Genomic DNA, 25,982 nt, shown 5'->3' on the forward strand with positions numbered 1-25,982 from the left:
CAACTTCCAGCAGCAGGAGTCTTCTTTTCAGTGCTTGATGCTTCACGAAATAGACTCTGCCCGTTGGCAGCAAATACCAGAGAGCTAGGAGACAGAGCTGGTTGCAGACCTTTCCTCTTCCAGCCTTTGGTTGCAATTGTTTGGCCCATAATTTGCTAGCTCTAGTTCCTTGGGCCACACAGGTATCCTGCCATCTCCAGCTCTTGTTATATGTGAGAGACATTCTGAACACTGTCCCTTTTTCTTTGCACAGAAGTATATACAGTGTGGCAGCTACTGTAATCTCCTCCGCCTTGCAAACAGCCACTCTAGAATCTTGGACCTCTAGGACTCTCTGTCTTGCATGCTTGGGGGCAAGGCCAAGCAAAATGAAGAGGAGAATAATTAGAGAAAGAGGAGGACGTTGGTGGAGAATTGGGAGCAGGTAAGGTGAAAGGGCACAGGAGAAAAGAGATGCATGTAGACTTTTTGGTTTCTGTGGGAAACAGGTTGACACACTTGGGCCTCATTTGGTATTAACAGAACAGAGAGTTAAAGATCTAAGTAGCTAGATAGTGTGCAGCAACTGCCATGAAGTCTGTACACTGAAGAGAACAGTCTCACATCTAGTTTTCATTTTGTTTTATGTCATAGTACCTTATTTATAGCATTCACTGGTGTGTTTGTAGAATACAGATGTTTTCAAATGCTCTGGTTTTGTCTACATGGTTATCTCCTTGTCCTGTTTGTAAGGAATCCAACATTGTAAGACATATTGCATGTTTTTCTCTTGACGATTGTTGACCTTGAAGCGTCATGAACTGACTTGAGCTGTTGGATTCTGTGGAGAAACGTTCAAAAGGGTCTGTGAAAAAGGCACTGTGGTGAGTCGCATTATGCACCCGAGCGTAAGGAGCAAGATATCTGCCACCAGCCCAGCTTGGCCTGGATTGCCTCTGTTTTAGTTCCCCTGGTTAGTGCTTTTCTCCCTAACCACTCTTGTGACTGTGATAATGTGAGTAAGGGCGGAGTTGCTAACGATCTATGTGTGAGGTAAGCTGGTTTGAGGGAGGAAATCTATGGACCTAGTCATTTTCCTTGGTGGTAAGCTTTCAGGGGTGCAGAGATTGATCTTCCTGGGGCCTTTTCTGGTCCCAGGAAGATATCGCATAGATGGGACCTCCCAAGACACACATTGAATCTTTAGGCCTGTTTTTCCTATTATGAGGTACGAGTTTCTTCACTGATGGGGATGATGCTTATCTGAGAAGAAATTGTGAAAGGTGGTGTAGTGTAGAGGTGTGGCTTAAGCTTTTAAGTTTTCCTCCAGGTTTTTCCCCTAAGCTTCCTACTTCGGACGGCCTACTTACATGATACTAGTAGGTGATGTCCGGCTAACAACTTCCTAAATATACCTGCAAGCCAGATCAGTGTCTCTTTTCTCTGTATTCCCATGGAAATCAAGAGTCCCGCCGAATTTTCCATCGAAACAGTTGATTTGTGTTGTCTCTAGGAATTCTAAAGGGCGTACCGTTGCTTCCTAACCGGTGTCATTTGGGAGATCCGCCTCTGTACGTTCAAATGATTAATTTTGAGACTTTGCTCATGTGTGCAGTAAACCCTTGAATTCCCTAAGACCTTCCTTTCCTCCATCTCCTACCCCATTAAGCCCGCTTCAGTTCATCTCCTGAATTTCTTTGGAATCTGTCAGCCAGCTCTTCCTCAACTTCCTAATACTGAACTTGCCTGTCTGTTGCGATTAGGTCCTAACTAGTGTCCATATATCTTGTTTCCTTCCAATCCACTCTTCACACAAGAAACCTTCAAAGCAAGTTGGAACGTTGCTCATAAACATCGCTCACAAGCATTGTTTTGAGAATAGAAAACACACTGTTGGCCTTTAAGACTCTGCGTGGTCTAGAATCCTCTCTGCTTCTCTAGCCCCATCTTGTGCCACTTTTGCCCTCACTTTCTATGCTTCAGATACACTGAATTAACCTTAGTTCTCACTCATCTGACAGAAGTCAGTTCAGATACTATTTTTCACTGTGATTCCTAGCATTAAGGAATTTGATTATCAGGTTTTGTATGAGGACTATTTCATCAGGGGTACAGAAGTTCTGGCCATCTCTGGTTTTGGATATCCCTTATTTGTTGAGACCTTTGCGTTGTTTGGTTGCCTTTTGTCTGTTTTCCAGATGGGAAAACAGGAACAAGGGAAGTATAGGTTATTACTAGGTGGGGTTGAACAAGTGGAGCAGCAAACTGCAAAGCAGAAAGAAGAGGGACGTACTATAGAGGGATATGACTTCCATTCTCAAGGCGCCTGCATCCTGTGCAGGGAGACAGCCTAACATAAAATGTGCCTAACAACAAATATATTGACTTCTTACTAAAAATCTCCAGTTCATAGAACCGAGGGGTTTGTACCTTCTCCTTTAAAAGTGATAGTCCTGGGACTTCCCCGGTGGTCCCGTGGTGAAGACTCTGCGCTTCCAATGCAGCAGGCGTGGGTTCAATCCCTGGTTGGGGAGCTAAGATCCCACATGCTGCGCAGCCAAAGAAATTTTTTTCGAACGTTATACTCCTGTATTGTTGGCTTTAGTGGTTTAGATTTTGTTTTACTGTTAAGAAGATTTCAGTTTATTTACCGGGAACAAACAACACATAATGTAAGAATAGTTTCCCAGAAACGATTTCCATCATTCTCTTCCTCCCTTTCTCCCGCAGACTGGTGTTTCACCTTGACAAGTTCTCTGTCATTCCATAGGAAAGCTGTCTGGCTTGGAGGTTGCAATCCCAGGGAATTTTTCATCAGCGGGGAAGTCTCCATCACTACAGAGGAATCAAGGGAGAAGTCAGTCCCTGGTAAGTGAGATGCTCCCCCTAAACACCAACACAGCAGTCGTGTACCTTTCAAGGGGTTCAGGGGCAAGATGGGCAAGGCATTTCTACTAACTCTTCTTAAGGATCACGGACAGTGCCCTATGCTACGAGGTAAGCGGTGACTGCTGTAGTTCTTACTGGTGATCCTTTCCTGTCACTGATTCTCGGCTTTCTTTGTATTTCATAGGACTGTTGTCAGTCCAATACAAAATGAGTCTTATTTTTAAAAACCTGAAATGTTTTACAGAGCCTAGCATTCTCATATAGGGTCCTTTCCATTCTCCCCACTTTCCCGAGAGGCCAAGAACACGTCACACCATGAACTAGGAGAGGGGGTAGAGCCCTTTCTGATGAAATACATCAACAAAGACAGAGTCTTAGCCTGCTTGCTCTCTGGACAGGATCTCGGACCACAAGGTCTTCAATCCTGGTATAAATGAAGGAAGTGAGGACAGTTCAACTGGCACTCTCATAACAAGAGTTCTGAAACACCTTCCAAAGAGACTATAGCAGTAGATGAGGGAAGGGAGTGCTACAGTGTGGCAGTACAGGGGGAACGATCGGCTACAGCAGTGAAAAGTGTGGTACCGATCGGTGTGCTCTCGGGGTTCTTGTACATGTAGCATAGATGACCTCTACAGTGGCCCTCCCACCTTCCCACCTGCATTAGGTGTTCTTTTTTTTTGTAATTTATGTTTATGTATTTATTTACTGTTTGAACTTATTTATTCTACGTATTTATTTTTTTGGCCGCACTGGGTCTCTCATTGCTGTGCACGGGCTTTCTCGAGTTGGCGGCTAGCGGGGGCTACTCTCGGTTGCGGTGTGCGGGCATCTCATCGCGGTGGCTTCTCTTGTTGCGGAGCATGGGCTGTAGGCACGTGGGCTTCGGTAGTTGAGGCTCACGGGCTCTAGAATGCAGGCTCCGTCGTCGTGGCACATGCGCTTAGTTGCTGCACGGCATGTGGGATCTTCGCAGACCAGGGCTCGAACCCGTGTCCCCTGCATTGGCAGGCGCCACCAGGGAAGCCCTAGGTGTTCTCATATAGAGTCTAAAAACAGAGAGCACTGAGAGAAGGTAGTGGTTATTAAAGGCTCAGGATCTAAATTCTACCTGTCTCTACACCCCTTCCCAGCTGTCGATTTGACCCCATTTTTGAATGCTGACCTCATTGTTCAACTTTTCTCTGCCGTCTATATACTCACCTTGAAAACTTGTTTCTGTGATGCGTTGAGCAGACACAGGGTGGCAGATTGCAGAGGTGGAAGCTGGTGGTCGGATATTTGTGGGCTGAATCTCCTTCAGTCCCATTCCCATTTCTGGTTGCACAGAGGCCCTACTTCCTGTGTATGACGCCGAGCCGTAGGATTGCGGGCAGGAGCCAAGTTCTCCATACAGTAAAGACCCCAGTGTGCCTTGGTTACAGTAATATACCTGGCTTCCTTCCTGGCAGGGAAGTGACAGGCGGCTATGCCCCTGATTTGTTCGTGGGCCTCCTGATCCAGCAGTTCCCTTGGCTCTGCCCCTGTCGTCAGCTGCCCCTAGGATAACTCTGAGCCCTAGCCACTTCTCTGGTAGATTTCCCTATTCCCCCACTACAGTCACACCTGAATAAGGCAACTCAGACCTTTCAGAGATGTGTCCTGAACCTCTTGTTTTCTGAAATACCTATCTGGTGGTTGTGAGACTTAAGGCCAGCGTCCCCGAGAGACTTTTTCTATTTCTCCTAGTAAACCTAGACTCATCTTCTGTCACCTTCAACTCTACTCCAATTGTGTTCTTTCAACCCAGACCTCTGACCCTGCTTTTTACTTCTGCCGTTTCATCCTCGCTCCTGCTTCCTTTCCTAAATCCATACGTCTCTTTTGGCCTTCCTAGCCCTGGGCCAAGTTCCTTCCTCTTTGCTCAGTTTTTACCCCTTTCCTTCATTCTCCCATCCAACTTTCAGTCCTTCCTTTCTCACGCCCCAGTTAGCAGCATCTGAAAATTCGAAAGGTTTGTTACTCGTCTATTAATTGTATTCCATTTACTTATTCAGTTCTATACCTGTCTTACCTGTGTATGGAAGAACAGCTGGTAGCCAAGGTGGCACCAAGAATCCTAGCAGCTCTCACTTGACGTATCCGTAGTAGTCGGCAATTTCCATTTCGTTTTCCCTCTCGGTGAAAAATTGCAGCTTGCCCGAAGAGGTGTATCTGGCAGCATTCTCCCGTTGTTGTTGAGCCCGCCTCTTCATGGCCTCTCGCTCTGGCCTCTGCTCTTGTTCGATGGGCTTTGACATGACTGGCTCAGGCACGTTGGGTTCCCTCCATGGAACTCGTTGCTTGCTGAAGTCTTGGAGTAGAAATTGGGTTTGGAGCTTGGGTGGGGACTGGCGCTTATTCACAGCAGGGGGAACAGGCTCCCGCTGGAGAGGAGCGCCAGATGAAGTTTTGGAGGGTGCAGGCCTAGGAGCAGCAGACTGAGGGACACGAGGCTGGGTATGGTTGGTCCAAGCCGGTTGGGTTGGGTTGGTCACAGTTGGCTGAGCTGGTTTGGCGGGGCCTGGCAAAGAGGCAGGAGCTGGCTGGGATGAATTGACTGCAGCAGGTTGAGCTGAGTCAGTAGAACCAGGCTGGGCACGGTAAGCCCCAGCAGGCCGATGTGAGGCCAGAGACTGTGGCCTCCGAGGAGCGGGTCGAGCTTGAGGCTTGTCCCAGGCAGAAAAAGGCAGAGGTATCAACTTGACCTTCCCAGGAGGAGGCCGCTCATACTGGGCTGGAGATGGACACTCTGTTTCAGCACTGCTGTCTGGTTTCTGGGCTTGGACTTGCGTTTTCTCAGGACCCTTCCCCTCACGTGGGGTATGCCGCCATGGCTGGATAGCTGGGGGTGGCTGGGGGTCTTTGGGGTTGCTTGACTTTCCCAAGAGCCGACAGGAAGAGAGCCCAGTTTTCGTCTCATTCTTCTTCCCCAGCGCATGAAGAACCTTCACAGACTCCAGCATGCGCACGCCAAGGGAGGTTCGAGGCTTTTGAAAGCTCTGTTGGAGAAGCTCAGTTTGGTGTTCCTTTCGCTTCGTGTGGGGGATTGCTGGCTTCTCTTCTGCCTTGACTTTGTTCCCTGACTGCTTGTTCTCTTCAGCCTTGTTTCTCCCTCTGGTCCTTTTGGTCTTTTCCTGCCCGTGGCTCTTAGTTTTGCTGATCTTTCTGGATGCAGCTTTCTGAGGTTTGCCTTGAGAGTGCTTGGCCGTGTTCACAGGAGCCCTGTCACTGACTGCAGCGTGGCATATAACCACTTCTCCCCCTAACAGGCACTCTGGATTCTTTGGCTGGATTTTGGCCTTGGGAGCGCCACTGATAGGCTCAGAGGCTTTCTGTTTGTTCTTCCTGGGTTGATCAGAGGGAACCTTTATGACACTTGGCTTTTCCTGCACCTGATTCACCTTAATGGCTCTGGTGTCTTTAGCTTTGATCACGTTGGGACCTTGGGATTGATCAAGATCTTTCAAAGGATTAAAGAGCTGGGGAAGGTGAATATCCTCCGCCAGTGTAGTAATGTCTGCAAGACCACTGCTAGGTTCAATCCCATTTTCAAGTGTCCCTAGGTCCTGACGACTCCGGCTGTTCTCTCCCAGATCAGCATTTTCAGAACCAGGCTGCTCCTCTTGGCTGAGGGGATCGGTGCAGGCCAGCGGCTGGTGAATATCAGGGATTCCTAAAGGGAGTAGTGGAGGATCTTGGTTCTCTGTTGGGATCTGGTAGGCATCCAGAGGCTTTGAAAGCTTGGTTTTGATATCATCCACGTGCTTACTCTCTATTTGTCCCTGGCTTGGAGCTGGAGGCAGGGCCAGGAGACGCCTGGCACTCTGGACTGGAGCTGTCACTGAAATGTCCCCAAGTTCAGATGGTGGGTTACTCTCAAGTATGTGGCTGTTTCTGCTACTGCAGGACTTGGGGAGTTCTTGACTTTGTGTCACACAAAACGTCTGGCTTGGAGGTTGCAATCCCAGGGAATTTTTCATCACCAGGGGGGAGGTCTCCATCCCTACAAAGGGATCAAGGGAGAAGTCAGTCCCTGGTAAGTGAGATGCTCCCCCTAAACACCAACACAGCAGTCGTGTACCTTTCAAGGGGTTCAGGGGCAAGATGGGCAAGGCATTTCTACTAACTCTTCTTAAGGATCACGGACAGTGCCCTATGCTACGAGGTAAGCGGTGACTGTTGTAATTCTTACTGGTGAGCCTTTCCTGTCGCTGATTCTCGGCTCGCTTTGTATTTCATAGGACTGTTATAAGTCCAATACAAAATGAGTCTTATTTTTAAAAACCTGAAATGTTTTACAAAGCCTAGCATTCTCATATAGGGTCCTTTCCATTCTCCCCACTTTCCCGAGAGGCCAAGAACACGTCACACCATGAACTAGGAGAGGGGGTAGAGCCCTTGCTGATGAAATACATCAACAAAGACAGAGTCTTAGCCTGCTTGCTCTCTGGACAGGATCTCGGACCACAAGGTCTTCAATCCTGGTATAAATGAAGGAAGTGAGGACAGTTCAACTGGCACTCTCATAACAAGAGTTCTGAAACACCTTCCGAAGAGACTATAGCAGTAGATGAGGGAAGGGAGTGCTACAGTGTGGCAGTACAGGGGGAACGATCGGCTACAGCAGTGAAAAGTGTGGTACCGATTGGTGTGCTCTCGGGGTTCTTGTACATGTAGCATAGATGACCTCTACAGTGGCCCTCCCACCGTCCCACCTGCATTAGGTGTTCTTTTTTTTTGTAATTTATGTTTATGTATTTATTTACTGTTTGAACTTATTTATTCTACGTATTTATTTTTTTGGCTGCACTGGGTCTCTCATTGCTGTGCACGGGCTTTCTCTAGTTGGCGGCTAGCGGGGGCTACTCTTGGTTGCGGTGTGCGGGCTTCTCATCGCGGTGGCTTCTCTTGTTGCGGAGCATGGGCTGTAGGCACGTGGGCTTCGGTAGTTGAGGCTCACGGGCTCTAGAATGCAGGCTCCGTCGTTGTGGCACATGCGCTTAGTTGCTGCACGGCATGTGGGATCTTCGCAGACCAGGGCTCGAACCCGTGTCCCCCGCATTGCATTGGCAGGCGGATTCTTAACCACGGCGCCACCAGGGAAGCCCTAGGTGTTCTCATAGAGAGTCTAAAAACAGAGGGCACTGAGCGAAGGTAGTGGTTATTAAAGGCTCAGGATCTAAATTCTACCTGCCTCTACACCCCTTCCCAGCTGTCGATTTGACCCCATTTTTGAATGCCGACCTCATTCTTCAACTTTCTCTGGCGTTTGTTATACTCACCTTGAAAACTTGTTTCTGTGATGCGTTGAGCAGACACAGGGTGGCAGACTGCAGAGGTGGAAGCTGGTGGTCGGATATTTGTGGGCTGAATCTCCTTCAGTCCCATTCCCATTTCTGGTTGCCCAGAGGCCCGACTTCCTGTGTATGACGCCGAGCCGTAGGATTGCGGGCAGGAGCCAAGTTCTCCATACAGTAAAGACCCCAGTGTGCCTTGGTTATAGTAATATACCTGGCTCCCTTCCTGGCAGGGAAGTGGCAGGCGGCTCTGCCCCTGATTTGGAATCTGAGATGGTGTTCCCTGAGCAAGGCTGGCAGAAAGCGATGGATGTAGAGGGACCATGTTCTTGGCGTCTGAAGTTTTATCATCCTGGGCTGCCAGAAACATGGAGGAGGCAGCTGTGTGGCGGTCAGTGAGTGCCAGAGTAAAGTCTCCGAGTGAAGAAGAATTCTTTTCAGTGCTTGCTGTGATGTCCCACTCAAGAACACCTGGATAGGAAGCAGCTGAAGTGGAGATCTGGCTGTGGTCAGTAACTCCAGATAACATAGTCGTGCTAGAATGTTGGTAAAGGTAGGCACTACCCATGAGTGTCTGGAAAGGGGTACCAGTAGCCGATGCCGCACTGACGGCAGGGGCAGAGACTCTGGAGAAGTTGCAGACACTTCGTGTTAGGGAAGTTGCATTGCTCACCACAGGAGGAGAATGCTGCAGAGAATTTAGAGTTCCAAGTAGAGATGGATGTTGGAAATTTTCTGTAAGAACAAGAGGGTCATGAAAAACTCAGGGAGGTTGAGAAATTCTCACTACGTTTGAGGAACGGCATCATCTGAAGGTTCTTGCTATCAGGACACCTCTACTATCACTACTTCCTGAGAAACCCAAAATCAGACAGTTGATGATGGCTGTAAGGACTGAGCAGTTTTCCACTCTTCTCTATTAACTGCCTGTGCTCCCATCTTGGGCACAGACGGGCAGAAGAGCCAAGTGGTGTGGTTCAGAGATTGTTCTCTAGGCTGGAAGCAACCTTCTCCCTGCCCTGTCTTTCCCTTCAGCCTGCACTCGTATTGACTTCTATGCTATTTCCTAGACTGGAAGCATTTTAGAACTAGGAGGCCCTTAGAGAACTTCGATGTTCTCAGTCTCATTTCGTGAGTAAGGAAACTGAGGCTCAGAGAGGTCGGGTTGACTTGTTCAAGTTCTCTCATTATGTTAGTATCATTACCAGGTTTCAGAACCTAAGTATCCTGACTTCCTTGCCAGGACTCCACTCTGAGCATGATACTGCCAGAAAGCAGGAGAAATAGAACTTATAATATAGGCATTTTTTTTGTCCATTAGAAAACAGTACGGCTATTACCATTGTCGTCTTCAGTGTCTCCCTTTGCTTGTGCAGTTCCCACGCTATTACCTAGAGGTGACGTACAGCTCAGTCCAACTGGTGAATTGAAAGAGTCATTTTTGCCCTCTTCAAGCCTGGTTTCTCATCCTACCTCAAAATGATTACCCGAAAGTGGATTTCTTAAGTGCTTTTGGAAAGGGAAAAGTTATCTGATTACTTCAGATTACTCACCTATAAAGTGGTTATAACACCACCACCAATAATAATAGCAGTAATAATTAATAGATGAATAAGCTGATCTGTTGCGTATGATTTATATGGAGGAAGATACAATAAGTTCTAGAAAGACAAAGAAAAATCATGACAAGCATATTACGTTAACGAAAAAGAAATCCATAGATATTAATGAAAACTGGGGTATGTGGCAAGTATCGAAGCCTAATGAATTTACTAACAAATGGCATTCTGTACCATCCATGCAATATTATGAAAGTGAATTTTGCCCACTCTAGTTTAGTGAATACTATTAACCAGAAAACACGATGGAGGTGATAGAGGTGAATGAATTCCTAGCCAATGCATACAGACAGAGAAGGTATGTCAGTAAAAAATGCATAACAAGCAACAGAATGCAATAAATGTGCATGTATAGGTAGCCACAACACATATAGACAAGTATTTCAATGAAAACCGGTACGAAGCAGACAGCAAAATAATAAGTGTAAAAGAGTTTCATTATTGTGCTCCTTCATATTTTTACCCAGCAAGTAAGAGGTATTAAGCCTAGGAGAAATATATATTTCAATGAATATAGCTTATATAATAAGCAGAAAGGAAGCTTAAAATGTATCAGGAAGGTTTTTGGATTTATCCTAGAACTTAGATTAGAATCATCTTCAGCATCCAAGAAGATGGCATCCCAAAACCTCAAAAAACCATCATGCCTAGAATCCAATTAAAAAAGATTTTCAAATGTAAGAAAATCCACAGGACTCCACAATATGGTTTTCGATAAACGTGGATGTTTGTTTGTTTTGTTTCTTTGGCCGCGCCGCGTGGCCCTGGCCGTGAAAGCACCGAGTCCTAAGCACTGGACCGCCAGGGAATTCCCTAAGTGGGGGGAATTAGAGATGTGGGGCTTGACTTTTTCTTCTTCTTCTTCGGTAGCTAAGATCTGCAAGCGAACGATGGCTGTTGATCAATGTGCTCTCTGTGTTAGGAAGGAAATAACTGTAAAAATGAAAAGCAGCCTTGCCTTAGAACCTACATATCACACCAAGGAAAATAGTCCTTCTGATTCAATTTAGAAGATATCACTTAAAATGTTGAATTGGTGAAATGTCTACCTAGTTTAAAAATTAGAAAGAATAAAACACTGAAAAGCAGCCCCCTAGATAACCACTGTGGTTGCTTGTTTATAGGAGGCATCATTTCTAAAACGTATTTCTAAAATGTTTATATTCAAAACTGTCAAGTGGCCAACTGTATTCAGAGAGGCAATAAAAGAAAGAAAACGGAGTATGACTTTTCTGATAAGCTGCCTTTCCCGGTGATCCCCTGTTCTGGCCTTACTTTCCTTCTTAGTCTGTTAATGTAAGGGTTTGCTACCATCAACTTGGTTTTGCCCTGCTCTGAGCAGGTTTCCCTCTGTGCTGTTTCTGCTTTAATTGAAAATCTTTGGTTCCCATCAGCATTCCATTGCAAACTCCGTTTTTCTTGAGAGCTCCTCTATGCTTTCCCTCTTCATTCTTACATTTTCTCCCATCTCTTGGTGCCTGTTGGCCTGTGCTAATGAAAACCATCCTAAACTTCCTTACGCTCGACTCTGTGCCTCCCTGTAGAGCCCAGTACTCTCCATCCTCTCTCCCTATTCTCTCTTTTCAACTAGTCGAAATCCTAGTGGAGGGAGACCATTAGAGATGAAACATCTTGGTATATATTGCTAGTTTTCTATGTCCCCTGGCTTTTCTATGTTTCTGTTGAAACACTCTTGAGAAGTGTCTGATTTCGTTTTCTACATGGGTACCCTTTAAGGCTCAATACTGGAAAAGAAGGGGATCAGAGTGATCAACCCAACGTGGTATCCTAACGTAACAGTTAAGGAAAGCAACAGGCTTTGTGAGACAGCCAGTGATTTGTCCAAAGTCACACAGATAGTAAACGTCAAAGTCAAAAGTGAAATTAGGTCTCCAGACGTGTAGTTCAATACTTTCCCTCATTATTCCATGCTATTTTGAATCTCCTACTCAATTTAGGGGCAAAAGAAATCGAACGCAAAACTTTCCAAAGTTTCTTTTCTTACCTGACATGGTCAGAGAAGAGGAAGCATCCACTGCAGGTACAAGGGATGAGGAGACAACACTAGAGGATGTCTGAGTGGCTGCAGCTGAACGGCGCACGTGTCCAGTACAGAGGTCACTGGTTACTGGTCCAAACAGCTCCACGGAAACCCCAAGGCTCTACCAAGTGGTAGTAGGTTTGGTAGGAGAGTGATGTCACAAAGCAGGCAGTTGAAAGGTATGAGAGAGCCAATAGGGAGGTCCGATCCCCAACAGGAAGGCGGGCTTGGGTGAAGAGAGTGTAGGAGAGCTAAAACAACACCTGAGTTTCTGAGCTCTGGGGAGGAAATCCTAGAAGACAGATTTACCTCCCCCAGGCTCTTCCATTAGGGAAATCATTGCCACATTTCTTACAGACGTTCATTAATACACTGAACTAAGAGTTACTTATATTCTACAGAGTATTCTATTTTATGTATCATATACTTAGAGCTATATAGATCTTATTTAATTAATAATCCTTAGGAAGGAAAGAGCCATCTAGTTTGAACTATTACAGTTGTTCTGAAATCAGATGTGTCTAATGAGTGAACTGATAGCAGCTTTTAAGGAGCCAAAGTAGGGATTAAGAAGCTCTCTTTGTAACTTGGTTCAAGAGTAGGGTGAAGTTTGTTGAGTGTACCTTGTGGAGAATGTTGTGGTCCAAGGCTCTTCTCTTTTAGTTTCTTCTCCTTGACTCCTACCTTCCTTGGGCTGGGCTAGGCTGGGGGCCAGGTTGGACGTGCGACTTAACATTTCTCTTCCGCTTTCTCTTTTTTTTTTTTTCTTCCATTATGGGCATTGCTTCGAGGACAAGCCTTGATCTTGCATTGGACGTTACTTCCTGTCAACTTCCAGCAGCAGGAGTCTTCTTTTCAGTGCTTGATGCTTCACGAAATAGACTCTGCCCGTTGGCAGCAAATACCAGAGAGCTAGGAGACAGAGCTGGTTGCAGACCTTTCCTCTTCCAGCCTTTGGTTGCAATTGTTTGGCCCATAATTTGCTAGCTCTAGTTCCTTGGGCCACACAGGTATCCTGCCATCTCCAGCTCTTGTTATATGTGAGAGACATTCTGAACACTGTCCCTTTTTCTTTGCACAGAAGTATATACAGTGTGGCAGCTACTGTAATCTCCTCCGCCTTGCAAACAGCCACTCTAGAATCTTGGACCTCTAGGACTCTCTGTCTTGCATGCTTGGGGGCAAGGCCAAGCAAAATGAAGAGGAGAATAATTAGAGAAAGAGGAGGACGTTGGTGGAGAATTGGGAGCAGGTAAGGTGAAAGGGCACAGGAGAAAAGAGATGCATGTAGACTTTTTGGTTTCTGTGGGAAACAGGTTGACACACTTGGGCCTCATTTGGTATTAACAGAACAGAGAGTTAAAGATCTAAGTAGCTAGATAGTGTGCAGCAACTGCCATGAAGTCTGTACACTGAAGAGAACAGTCTCACATCTAGTTTTCATTTTGTTTTATGTCATAGTACCTTATTTGTAGCATTCACTGGTGTGTTTGTAGAATACAGATGTTTTCAAATGCTCTGGTTTTGTCTACATGGTTATCTCCTTGTCCTGTTTGTAAGGAATCCAACATTGTAAGACATATTGCATGTTTTTCTCTTGACGATTGTTGACCTTGAAGCGTCATGAACTGACTTGAGCTGTTGGATTCTGTGGAGAAACGTTCAAAAGGGTCTGTGAAAAAGGCACTGTGGTGAGTCGCATTATGCACCCGAGCGTAAGGAGCAAGATATCTGCCACCAGCCCAGCTTGGCCTGGATTGCCTCTGTTTTAGTTCCCCTGGTTAGTGCTTTTCTCCCTAACCACTCTTGTGACTGTGATAATGTGAGTAAGGGCGGAGTTGCTAATGATCTATGTGTGAGGTAAGCTGGTTTGAGGGAGGAAATCTATGGACCTAGTCATTTTCCTTGGTGGTAAGCTTTCAGGGGTGCAGAGATTGATCTTCCTGGGGCCTTTTCTGGTCCCAGGAAGATATCGCATAGATGGGACCTCCCAAGACACACATTGAATCTTTAGGCCTGTTTTTCCTATTATGAGGTACGAGTTTCTTCACTGATGGGGATGATGCTTATCTGAGAAGAAATTGTGAAAGGTGGTGTAGTGTAGAGGTGTGGCTTAAGCTTTTAAGTTTTCCTCCAGGTTTTTCCCCTAAGCTTCCTACTTCGGACGGCCTACTTACATGATACTAGTAGGTGATGTCCGGCTAACAACTTCCTAAATATACCTGCAAGCCAGATCAGTGTCTCTTTTCTCTGTATTCCCATGGAAATCAAGAGTCCCGCCGAATTTTCCATCGAAACAGTTGATTTGTGTTGTCTCTAGGAATTCTAAAGGGCGTACCGTTGCTTCCTAACCGGTGTCATTTGGGAGATCCGCCTCTGTACGTTCAAATGATTAATTTTGAGACTTTGCTCATGTGTGCAGTAAACCCTTGAATTCCCTAAGACCTTCCTTTCCTCCATCTCCTACCCCATTAAGCCCGCTTCAGTTCATCTCCTGAATTTCTTTGGAATCTGTCAGCCAGCTCTTCCTCAACTTCCTAATACTGAACTTGCCTGTCTGTTGCGATTAGGTCCTAACTAGTGTCCATATATCTTGTTTCCTTCCAATCCACTCTTCACACAAGAAACCTTCAAAGCAAGTTGGAACGTTGCTCATAAACATCGCTCACAAGCATTGTTTTGAGAATAGAAAACACACTGTTGGCCTTTAAGACTCTGCGTGGTCTAGAATCCTCTCTGCTTCTCTAGTCCCATCTTGTGCCACTTTTGCCCTCACTTTCTATGCTTCAGATACACTGAATTAACCTTAGTTCTCACTCATCTGACAGAAGTCAGTTCAGATACTATTTTTCACTGTGATTCCTAGCATTAAGGAATTTGATTATCAGGTTTTGTATGAGGACTATTTCATCAGGGGTACAGAAGTTCTGGCCATCTCTGGTTTTGGATATCCCTTATTTGTTGAGACCTTTGCGTTGTTTGGTTGCCTTTTGTCTGTTTTCCAGATGGGAAAACAGGAACAAGGGAAGTATAGGTTATTACTAGGTGGGGTTGAGCAAGTGGAGCAGCAAACTGCAAAGCAGAAAGAAGAGGGACGTACTATAGAGGGATATGACTTCCATTCTCAAGGCGCCTGCATCCTGTGCAGGGAGACAGCCTAACATAAAATGTGCCTAACAACAAATATATTGACTTCTTACTAAAAATCTCCAGTTCATAGAACCGAGGGGTTTGTACCTTCTCCTTTAAAAGTGATAGTCCTGGGACTTCCCCGGTGGTCCCGTGGTGAAGACTCTGCGCTTCCAATGCAGCAGGCGTGGGTTCAATCCCTGGTTGGGGAGCTAAGATCCCACATGCTGCGCAGCCAAAGAAATTTTTTTCGAACGTTATACTCCTGTATTGTTGGCTTTAGTGGTTTAGATTTTGTTGTACTGTTAAGAAGATTTCAGTTTATTTACCGGGAACAAACAACACATAATGTAAAAATAGTTTCCCAGAAACGATTTCCATCATTCTCTTCCTCCCTTTCTCCCGCAGACTGGTGTTTCACCTTGACAAGTTCTCTGTCATTCCATAGGAAAGCTGTCTGGCTTGGAGGTTGCAATCCCAGGGAATTTTTCATCAGCGGGGAAGTCTCCATCACTACAGAGGAATCAAGGGAGAAGTCAGTCCCTGGTAAGTGAGATGCTCCCCCTAAACACCAACACAGCAGTCGTGTACCTTTCAAGGGGTTCAGGGGCAAGATGGGCAAGGCATTTCTACTAACTCTTCTTAAGGATCACGGACAGTGCCCTATGCTACGAGGTAAGCGGTGACTGCTGTAGTTCTTACTGGTGATCCTTTCCTGTCACTGATTCTCGGCTTTCTTTGTATTTCATAGGACTGTTGTCAGTCCAATACAAAATGAGTCTTATTTTTAAAAACCTGAAATGTTTTACAGAGCCTAGCATTCTCATATAGGGTCCTTTCCATTCTCCCCACTTTCCCGAGAGGCCAAGAACACTTCACACCATGAACTAGGAGAGGGGGTAGAGCCCTTTCTGATGAAATACATCAACAAAGACAGAGCCTTAGCCTGCTTGCTCTCTGGACAGGATCTCGGACCACAAGGTCTTCAATCCTGGTATAAATGAAGGAAGTGAGGACAGTTCAACTGGCACTCTCATAACAAGAGTTCTGAAACACCTTCCAAAGAGACTATAGCAGTAGACGAGGGAAGGGAGTGCTACAGTGTGGCAGTACAGGGGGAATGATCGGCTACAGCAGTGAAAAGTGTGGTACCGATCGGTGTGCTCTCGGGGTTCTTGTACATGTAGCATAGATGACCTCTACGGTGGCCCTCCCACCTTCCCACCTGCATTAGGTGTTCTTTTTTTTTGTAATTTATGTTTATGTATTTATTTACTGTTTGAACTTATTTATTCTACGTATTTATTTTTTTGGCCGCACTGGGTCTCTCATTGCTGTGCACGGGCTTTCTCTAGTTGGCGGCTAGCGGGGGCTACTCTCGGTTGCGGTGTGCGGGCATCTCATCACGGTGGCTTCTCTTGTTGCGGAGCATGGGCTGTAGGCACGTGGGCTTCGGTAGTTGAGGCTCACGGGCTCTAGAATGCAGGCTCCGTCGTTGTGGCACATGCGCTTAGTTGCTGCACGGCATGTGGGATCTTCGCAGACCAGGGCTCGAACCCGTGTCCCCTGCATTGGCAGGCGCCACCAGGGAAGCCCTAGGTGTTCTCATATAGAGTCTAAAAACAGAGAGCACTGAGAGAAGGTAGTGGTTATTAAAGGCTCAGGATCTAAATTCTACCTGTCTCTACACCCCTTCCCAGCTGTCGATTTGACCCCATTTTTGAATGCTGACCTCATTGTTCAACTTTTCTCTGCCGTCTGTATACTCACCTTGAAAACTTGTTTCTGTGATGCGTTGAGCAGACACAGGGTGGCAGACTGCAGAGGTGGAAGCTGGTGGTCGGATATTTGTGGGCTGAATCTCCTTCAGTCCCATTCCCATTTCTGGTTGCCCAGAGGCCCTACTTCCTGTGTGTGACGCCGAGCCGTAGGATTGCGGGCAGGAGCCAAGTTCTCCATACAGTAAAGACCCCAGTGTGCCTTGGTTACAGTAATATACCTGGCTTCCTTCCTGGCAGGGAAGTGACAGGCGGCTATGCCCCTGCTTTGTTCGTGGGCCTCCTGATCCAGCAGTTCCCTTGGCTCTGCCCCTGTCGTCAGCTGCCCCTAGGATAACTCTGAGCCCTAGCCACTTCTCTGGTAGATTTCCCTATTCCCCCACTACAGTCACACCTGAATAAGGCAACTCAGACCTTTCAGAGATGTGTCCTGAACCTCTTGTTTTCTGAAATACCTATCTGGTGGTTGTGAGACTTAAGGCCAGCGTCCCCGAGAGACTTTTTCTATTTCTCCTAGTAAACCTAGACTCATCTTCTGTCACCTTCAACTCTACTCCAATTGTGTTCTTTCAACCCAGACCTCTGACCCTGCTTTTTACTTCTGCCATTTCATCCTCGCTCCTGCTTCCTTTCCTAAATTCATACGTCTCTTTTGGCCTTCCTAGCCCTGGGCCAAGTTCCTTCCTCTTTGCTCAGTTTTTACCCCTTTCCTTCATTCTCCCATCCAACTTTCAGTCCTTCCTTTCTCACGCCCCAGTTAGCAGCATCTGAAAATTCGAAAGGTTTGTTACTCGTCTATTAATTGTATTCCATTTACTTATTCAGTTCTATACCTGTCTTACCTGTGTATGGAAGAACAGCTGGTAGCCAAGGTGGCACCAAGAATCCTAGCAGCTCTCACTTGACGTATCCGTAGTAGTCGGCAATTTCCATTTCGTTTTCCCTCTCGGTGAAAAATTGCAGCTTGCCCGAAGAGGTGTATCTGGCAGCATTCTCCCGTTGTTGTTGAGCCCGCCTCTTCATGGCCTCTCGCTCTGGCCTCTGCTCTTGTTCGATGGGCTTTGACATGACTGGCTCAGGCACGTTGGGTTCCCTCCATGGAACTCGTTGCTTGCTGAAGTCTTGGAGTAGAAATTGGGTTTGGAGCTTGGGTGGGGACTGGCGCTTATTCACAGCAGGGGGAACAGGCTCCCGCTGGAGAGGAGCGCCAGATGAAGTTTTGGAGGGTGCAGGCCTAGGAGCAGCAGACTGAGGGACACGAGGCTGGGTATGGTTGGTCCAAGCCGGTTGGGTTGGGTTGGTCACAGTTGGCTGAGCTGGTTTGGCGGGGCCTGGCAAAGAGGCAGGAGCTGGCTGGTGGGATGAATTGGCTGCAGCAGGTTGAGCTGAGTCAGTAGAACCAGGCTGGGCACGGTAAGCCCCAGCAGGCCGATGTGAGGCCAGAGACTGTGGCCTCCGAGGAGCGGGTCGAGCTTGAGGCTTGTCCCAGGCAGAAAAAGGCAGAGGTATCAACTTGACCTTCCCAGGAGGAGGCCGCTCATACTGGGCTGGAGACGGACACTCTGTTTCAGCACTGCTGTCTGGTTTCTGGGCTTGGACTTGCGTTTTCTCAGGACCCTTCCCCTCACGTGGGGTATGCCGCCATGGCTGGATAGCTGGGGGTGGCTGGGGGTCTTTGGGGTTGCTTGACTTTCCCAAGAGCCGACAGGAAGAGAGCCCAGTTTTCGTCTCATTCTTCTTCCCCAGCGCATGAAGAACCTTCACAGACTCCAGCATGCGCACGCCAAGGGAGGTTCGAGGCTTTTGAAAGCTCTGTTGGAGAAGCTCAGTTTGGTGTTCCTTTCGCTTCGTGTGGGGGATTGCTGGCTTCTCTTCTGCCTTGACTTTGTTCCCTGACTGCTTGTTCTCTTCAGCCTTGTTTCTCCCTCTGGTCCTTTTGGTTTTTTCCTGCCCGTGGCTCTTAGTTTTGCTGATCTTTCTGGATGCAGCTTTCTGAGGTTTGCCTTGAGAGTGCTTGGCCGTGTTCACAGGAGCCCTGTCACTGACTGCAGCGTGGCATATAACCACTTCTCCCCCTAACAGGCACTCTGGATTCTTTGGCTGGATTTTGGCCTTGGGAGCGCCACTGATAGGCTCAGAGGCTTTCTGTTTGTTCTTCCTGGGTTGATCAGAGGGAACCTTTATGACACTTGGCTTTTCCTGCACCTGATTCACCTTAATGGCTCTGGTGTCTTTAGCTTTGATCACGTTGGGACCTTGGGATTGATCAAGATCTTTCAAAGGATTAAAGAGCTGGGGAAGGTGAATATCCTCCGCCAGTGTAGTAATGTCTGCAAGACCACTGCTAGGTTCAATCCCATTTTCAAGTGTCCCTAGGTCCTGACGACTCCGGCTGTTCTCTCCCAGATCAGCATTTTCAGAACCAGGCTGCTCCTCTTGGCTGAGGGGATCGGTGCAGGCCAGCGGCTGGTGAATATCAGGGATTCCTAAAGGGAGTAGTGGAGGATCTTGGTTCTCTGTTGGGATCTGGTAGGCATCCAGAGGCTTTGAAAGCTTGGTTTTGATATCATCCACGTGCTTACTCTCTATTTGTCCCTGGCTTGGAGCTGGAGGCAGGGCCAGGAGACGCCTGGCACTCTGGACTGGAGCTGTCACTGAAATGTCCCCAAGTTCAGATGGTGGGTTACTCTCAAGTATGTGGCTGTTTCTGCTACTGCAGGACTTGGGGAGTTCTTGACTTTGTGTCACACAAAACGTCTGGCTTGGAGGTTGCAATCCCAGGGAATTTTTCATCACCAGGGGGGAGGTCTCCATCCCTACAAAGGGATCAAGGGAGAAGTCAGTCCCTGGTAAGTGAGATGCTCCCCCTAAACACCAACACAGCAGTCGTGTACCTTTCAAGGGGTTCAGGGGCAAGATGGGCAAGGCATTTCTACTAACTCTTCTTAAGGATCACGGACAGTGCCCTATGCTACGAGGTAAGCGGTGACTGTTGTAATTCTTACTGGTGAGCCTTTCCTGTCGCTGATTCTCGGCTCGCTTTGTATTTCATAGGACTGTTATAAGTCCAATACAAAATGAGTCTTATTTTTAAAAACCTGAAATGTTTTACAAAGCCTAGCATTCTCATATAGGGTCCTTTCCATTCTCCCCACTTTCCCGAGAGGCCAAGAACACGTCACACCATGAACTAGGAGAGGGGGTAGAGCCCTTGCTGATGAAATACATCAACAAAGACAGAGTCTTAGCCTGCTTGCTCTCTGGACAGGATCTCGGACCACAAGGTCTTCAATCCTGGTATAAATGAAGGAAGTGAGGACAGTTCAACTGGCACTCTCATAACAAGAGTTCTGAAACACCTTCCGAAGAGACTATAGCAGTAGATGAGGGAAGGGAGTGCTACAGTGTGGCAGTACAGGGGGAACGATCGGCTACAGCAGTGAAAAGTGTGGTACCGATTGGTGTGCTCTCGGGGTTCTTGTACATGTAGCATAGATGACCTCTACAGTGGCCCTCCCACCGTCCCACCTGCATTAGGTGTTCTTTTTTTTTGTAATTTATGTTTATGTATTTATTTACTGTTTGAACTTATTTATTCTACGTATTTATTTTTTTGGCTGCACTGGGTCTCTCATTGCTGTGCACGGGCTTTCTCTAGTTGGCGGCTAGCGGGGGCTACTCTCGGTTGCGGTGTGCGGGCTTCTCATCGCGGTGGCTTCTCTTGTTGCGGAGCATGGGCTGTAGGCACGTGGGCTTCGGTAGTTGAGGCTCACGGGCTCTAGAATGCAGGCTCCGTCGTTGTGGCACATGCGCTTAGTTGCTGCACGGCATGTGGGATCTTCGCAGACCAGGGCTCGAACCCGTGTCCCCCGCATTGCATTGGCAGGCGGATTCTTAACCACGGCGCCACCAGGGAAGCCCTAGGTGTTCTCATAGAGAGTCTAAAAACAGAGGGCACTGAGCGAAGGTAGTGGTTATTAAAGGCTCAGGATCTAAATTCTACCTGCCTCTACACCCCTTCCCAGCTGTCGATTTGACCCCATTTTTGAATGCCGACCTCATTCTTCAACTTTCTCTGGCGTTTGTTATACTCACCTTGAAAACTTGTTTCTGTGATGCGTTGAGCAGACACAGGGTGGCAGACTGCAGAGGTGGAAGCTGGTGGTCGGATATTTGTGGGCTGAATCTCCTTCAGTCCCATTCCCATTTCTGGTTGCCCAGAGGCCCGACTTCCTGTGTATGACGCCGAGCCGTAGGATTGCGGGCAGGAGCCAAGTTCTCCATACAGTAAAGACCCCAGTGTGCCTTGGTTATAGTAATATACCTGGCTCCCTTCCTGGCAGGGAAGTGGCAGGCGGCTCTGCCCCTGATTTGGAATCTGAGATGGTGTTCCCTGAGCAAGGCTGGCAGAAAGCGATGGATGTAGAGGGACCATGTTCTTGGCGTCTGAAGTTTTATCATCCTGGGCTGCCAGAAACATGGAGGAGGCAGCTGTGTGGCGGTCAGTGAGTGCCAGAGTAAAGTCTCCGAGTGAAGAAGAATTCTTTTCAGTGCTTGCTGTGATGTCCCACTCAAGAACACCTGGATAGGAAGCAGCTGAAGTGGAGATCTGGCTGTGGTCAGTAACTCCAGATAACATAGTCGTGCTAGAATGTTGGTAAAGGTAGGCACTACCCATGAGTGTCTGGAAAGGGGTACCAGTAGCCGATGCCGCACTGACGGCAGGGGCAGAGACTCTGGAGAAGTTGCAGACACTTCGTGTTAGGGAAGTTGCATTGCTCACCACAGGAGGAGAATGCTGCAGAGAATTTAGAGTTCCAAGTAGAGATGGATGTTGGAAATTTTCTGTAAGAACAAGAGGGTCATGAAAAACTCAGGGAGGTTGAGAAATTCTCACTACGTTTGAGGAACGGCATCATCTGAAGGTTCTTGCTATCAGGACACCTCTACTATCACTACTTCCTGAGAAACCCAAAATCAGACAGTTGATGATGGCTGTAAGGACTGAGCAGTTTTCCACTCTTCTCTATTAACTGCCTGTGCTCCCATCTTGGGCACAGACGGGCAGAAGAGCCAAGTGGTGTGGTTCAGAGATTGTTCTCTAGGCTGGAAGCAACCTTCTCCCTGCCCTGTCTTTCCCTTCGGCCTGCACTCGTATTGACTTCTATGCTATTTCCTAGACTGGAAGCATTTTAGAACTAGGAGGCCCTTAGAGAACTTCGATGTTCTCAGTCTCATTTCGTGAGTAAGGAAACTGAGGCTCAGAGAGGTCGGGTTGACTTGTTCAAGTTCTCTCATTATGTTAGTATCATTACCAGGTTTCAGAACCTAAGTATCCTGACTTCCTTGCCAGGACTCCACTCTGAGCATGATACTGCCAGAAAGCAGGAGAAATAGAACTTATAATATAGGCATTTTTTTTGTCCATTAGAAAACAGTACGGCTATTACCATTGTCGTCTTCAGTGTCTCCCTTTGCTTGTGCAGTTCCCACGCTATTACCTAGAGGTGACGTACAGCTCAGTCCAACTGGTGAATTGAAAGAGTCATTTTTGCCCTCTTCAAGCCTGGTTTCTCATCCTACCTCAAAATGATTACCCGAAAGTGGATTTCTTAAGTGCTTTTGGAAAGGGAAAAGTTATCTGATTACTTCAGATTACTCACCTATAAAGTGGTTATAACACCACCACCAATAATAATAGCAGTAATAATTAATAGATGAATAAGCTGATCTGTTGCGTATGATTTATATGGAGGAAGATACAATAAGTTCTAGAAAGACAAAGAAAAATCATGACAAGCATATTACGTTAACGAAAAAGAAATCCATAGATATTAATGAAAACTGGGGTATGTGGCAAGTATCAAAGCCTAATGAATTTACTGACAAATGGCATTCTGTACCATCCATGCAATATTATGAAAGTGAATTTTGCCCACTCTATTTTAGTGAATACTATTAACCAGAAAACACGATGGAGGTGATAGAGGTGAATGAATTCCTAGCCAATGCATACAGACAGAGAAGGTATGTCAGTAAAAAATGCATAACAAGCAACAGAATGCAATAAATGTGCATGTATAGGTAGCCACAACACATATAGACAAGTATTTCAATGAAAACCGGTACGAAGCAGACAGCAAAATAATAAGTGTAAAAGAGTTTCATTATTGTGCTCCTTCATATTTTTACCCAGCAAGTAAGAGGTATTAAGCCTAGGAGAAATATATATTTCAATGAATATAGCTTATATAATAAGCAGAAAGGAAGCTTAAAATGTATCAGGAAGGTTTTTGGATTTATCCTAGAACTTAGATTAGAATCATCTTCAGCATCCAGGAAGATGGCATCCCAAAACCTCAAAAAACCATCATGCCTAGAATCCAATTAAAAAAGATTTTCAAATGTAAGAAAATCCACAGGACTCCACAATATGGTTTTCGATAAACGTGGATGTTTGTTTGTTTTGTTTCTTTGGCCGCGCCGCGTGGCCCTGGCCGTGAAAGCACCGAGTCCTAAGCACTGGACCGCCAGGGAATTCCCTAAGTGGGGGGAATTAGAGATGTGGGGCTTGACTTTTTCTTCTTCTTCTTCGGTAGCTAAGATCTACAAGCGAACGATGGCTGTTGATCAATGTGCTCTCTGTGTTAGGAAGGAAATAACTGTAAAAATGAAAAGCAGCCTTGCCTTAGAACCTACATATCACACCAAGGAAAATAGTCCTTCTGATTCAATTTAGAAGATATCACTTAAAATGTTGAATTGGTGAAATGTCTACCTAGTTTAAAAATTAGAAAGAATAAAACACTGAAAAGCAGCCCCCTAGATAACCACTGTGGTTGCTTGTTTATAGGAGGCATCATTTCTAAAACGTATTTCTAAAATGTTTATATTCAAAACTGTCAAGTGGCCAACTGTATTCAGAGAGGCAATAAAAGAAAGAAAACGGAGTATGACTTTTCTGATAAGCTGCCTTTCCCGGTGATCCCCTGTTCTGGCCTTACTTTCCTTCTTAGTCTGTTAATGTAAGGGTTTGCTACCATCAACTTGGTTTTGCCCTGCTCTGAGCAGGTTTCCCTCTGTGCTGTTTCTGCTTTAATTGAAAATCTTTGGTTCCCATCAGCATTCCATTGCAAACTCCGTTTTTCTTGAGAGCTCCTCTATGCTTTCCCTCTTCATTCTTACATTTTCTCCCATCTCTTGGTGCCTGTTGGCCTGTGCTAATGAAAACCATCCTAAACTTCCTTACGCTCGACTCTGTGCCTCCCTGTAGAGCCCAGTACTCTCCATCCTCTCTCCCTATTCTCTCTTTTCAACTAGTCGAAATCCTAGTGGAGGGAGACCATTAGAGATGAAACATCTTGGTATATATTGCTAGTTTTCTATGTCCCCTGGCTTTTCTATGTTTCTGTTGAAACACTCTTGAGAAGTGTCTGATTTCGTTTTCTACATGGGTACCCTTTAAGGCTCAATACTGGAAAAGAAGGGGATCAGAGTGATCAACCCAATGTGGTATCCTAACGTAACAGTTAAGGAAAGCAACAGGCTTTGTGAGACAGCCAGTGATTTGTCCAAAGTCACACAGATAGTAAACGTCAAAGTCAAAAGTGAAATTAGGTCTCCAGACGTGTAGTTCAATACTTTCCCTCATTATTCCATGCTATTTTGAATCTCCTACTCAATTTAGGGGCAAAAGAAATCGAACGCAAAACTTTCCAAAGTTTCTTTTCTTACCTGACATGGTCAGAGAAGAGGAAGCATCCACTGCAGGTACAAGGGATGAGGAGACAACACTAGAGGATGTCTGAGTGGCTGCAGCTGAACGGCGCACGTGTCCAGTACAGAGGTCACTGGTTACTGGTCCAAACAGCTCCACGGAAACCCCAAGGCTCTACCAAGTGGTAGTAGGTTTGGTAGGAGAGTGATGTCACAAAGCAGGCAGTTGAAAGGTATGAGAGAGCCAATAGGGAGGTCCGATCCCCAACAGGAAGGCGGGCTTGGGTGAAGAGAGTGTAGGAGAGCTAAAACAACACCTGAGTTTCTGAGCTCTGGGGAGGAAATCCTAGAAGACAGATTTACCTCCCCCAGGCTCTTCCATTAGGGAAATCATTGCCACATTTCTTACAGACGTTCATTAATACACTGAACTAAGAGTTACTTATATTCTACAGAGTATTCTATTTTATGTATCATATACTTAGAGCTATATAGATCTTATTTAATTAATAATCCTTAGGAAGGAAAGAGCCATCTAGTTTGAACTATTACAGTTGTTCTGAAATCAGATGTGTCTAATGAGTGAACTGATAGCAGCTTTTAAGGAGCCAAAGTAGGGATTAAGAAGCTCTCTTTGTAACTTGGTTCAAGAGTAGGGTGAAGTTTGTTGAGTGTACCTTGTGGAGAATGTTGTGGTCCAAGGCTCTTCTCTTTTAGTTTCTTCTCCTTGACTCCTACCTTCCTTGGGCTGGGCTAGGCTGGGGGCCAGGTTGGACGTGCGACTTAACATTTCTCTTCCGCTTTCTCTTTTTTTTTTTTTCTTCCATTATGGGCATTGCTTCGAGGACAAGCCTTGATCTTGCATTGGACGTTACTTCCTGTCAACTTCCAGCAGCAGGAGTCTTCTTTTCAGTGCTTGATGCTTCACGAAATAGACTCTGCCCGTTGGCAGCAAATACCAGAGAGCTAGGAGACAGAGCTGGTTGCAGACCTTTCCTCTTCCAGCCTTTGGTTGCAATTGTTTGGCCCATAATTTGCTAGCTCTAGTTCCTTGGGCCACACAGGTATCCTGCCATCTCCAGCTCTTGTTATATGTGAGAGACATTCTGAACACTGTCCCTTTTTCTTTGCACAGAAGTATATACAGTGTGGCAGCTACTGTAATCTCCTCCGCCTTGCAAACAGCCACTCTAGAATCTTGGACCTCTAGGACTCTCTGTCTTGCATGCTTGGGGGCAAGGCCAAGCAAAATGAAGAGGAGAATAATTAGAGAAAGAGGAGGACGTTGGTGGAGAATTGGGAGCAGGTAAGGTGAAAGGGCACAGGAGAAAAGAGATGCATGTAGACTTTTTGGTTTCTGTGGGAAACAGGTTGACACACTTGGGCCTCATTTGGTATTAACAGAACAGAGAGTTAAAGATCTAAGTAGCTAGATAGTGTGCAGCAACTGCCATGAAGTCTGTACACTGAAGAGAACAGTCTCACATCTAGTTTTCATTTTGTTTTATGTCAT

At 46.3% G+C, this 25,982-nt stretch overlaps 1 long non-coding RNA gene across 1 annotated transcript; it reads left to right on the forward strand.

The window, feature by feature from the left end:
• The first annotated feature begins 2,723 nt into the window (after positions 1–2,723).
• Positions 2,724–25,769, forward strand: LOC309622041. The gene is made up of 3 exons (XR_014240453.1): positions 2,724–2,847; positions 15,384–15,525; positions 25,655–25,769. It is a non-coding gene; the product is annotated as an uncharacterized lncRNA (long non-coding RNA).
• The last annotated feature ends 213 nt before the right edge of the window (positions 25,770–25,982 follow it).

Source organism: Balaenoptera borealis (genome assembly GCF_965194805.1).
Source record: "Balaenoptera borealis genome assembly, contig: HAP1_SCAFFOLD_1426, whole genome shotgun sequence".
Lineage (NCBI taxonomy): Eukaryota > Metazoa > Chordata > Mammalia > Artiodactyla > Balaenopteridae > Balaenoptera > Balaenoptera borealis.